Genomic DNA, 930 nt, shown 5'->3' on the forward strand with positions numbered 1-930 from the left:
AAGCAAGTAGGAGGGATTCCACCACTTATTTTAGGCTTTGGAAAAAAAAAAAAATCATACTTTACCTTTGAGATTCCTATTATGTGTAACCAGCTCTCCCCAATACACTCACTCCTAAAGGAAAAAAAAAGGAAAAGAAAAAGAATAAAGTAAATGTCTTAACACCAAGAATGTATCTACTTTTCCTCTTAAACTTTCTGCAAACATTAGGGGTAATTTTTCCAAATAAACTAATTAAACTGAAGCACATCACATTTAAAGAATAGTAAATTTTGTATGGTTAGTTGCACCAACAAAAAGTTAGTACATAATGTCACAATTTCCAGAATGCCATTATCAGGCAGTATCACCTTGTAAAGTGATAAGTGCTATGTGCCATCACTGAAGAGCAGCTCAGAAACCTACAATGAAGCCAGCTGCATGAAGTGGGAAGTAACAGCATTGTGACAGAGGCCAAGAAGGCACCAGAAGAGCAGAGCTTATTTTAAAGTCTGGGATGTGGTACCAAGGTAGAAAAAAGTGAAAGATTGAGAGGTGGGTAGCCAAAAGATAACTATCAATTAATGAGTGGAAGCCATGTTGCTGATGCTTTCCTTGTGTTATTACCAGATTTAATCCTACATGACAGGGCCAGACAAGGTGGCTCGCACCTGTAATCCCAGCTACTTGGGAGGGTGAGGGAGGAGAACTGCTTGAGGCCAGGAGTTTGAGACCAGCCTGGGCAATGCAGCAAGACCCTGTCTCTAAAAAATTTTTAAAAACTAGCCAGGCATGGTAGCCCACCTATAGTCCCAGCTACTCGGGCAGCTGAGGCAAAAGGATTGCTTGAACCCAGGAGTTCAAGGATGCAATAAACTATGATCATGTCTCTGCACATCAGCCTGGGCAACAGAGTAAGACCCAGTATGTAAAAAAAAATTTTTTTTTTTT

At 40.0% G+C, this 930-nt stretch overlaps 1 protein-coding gene across 2 annotated transcripts in view; it reads right to left on the bottom strand.

Moving 5' to 3' along the window:
• GAPVD1 (GTPase activating protein and VPS9 domains 1) overlaps positions 1 to 930 on the bottom strand; it is an 86,849-nt gene that overhangs the window by 67,689 nt on the left and 18,230 nt on the right. For both annotated transcript variants that reach the window (XM_012639841.1, XM_012639840.1), the window contains exon 2: positions 66 to 114. The gene's annotated coding sequence lies outside the window, so the exon portion shown is untranslated. The remainder of the gene's footprint in view (positions 1 to 65; positions 115 to 930) is intronic.

This window comes from Propithecus coquereli, unplaced genomic scaffold (genome assembly GCF_000956105.1).
Source record: "Propithecus coquereli isolate 6110/MARCELLA unplaced genomic scaffold, Pcoq_1.0 Scaffold142, whole genome shotgun sequence".
Taxonomy (NCBI): domain Eukaryota; kingdom Metazoa; phylum Chordata; class Mammalia; order Primates; family Indriidae; genus Propithecus; species Propithecus coquereli.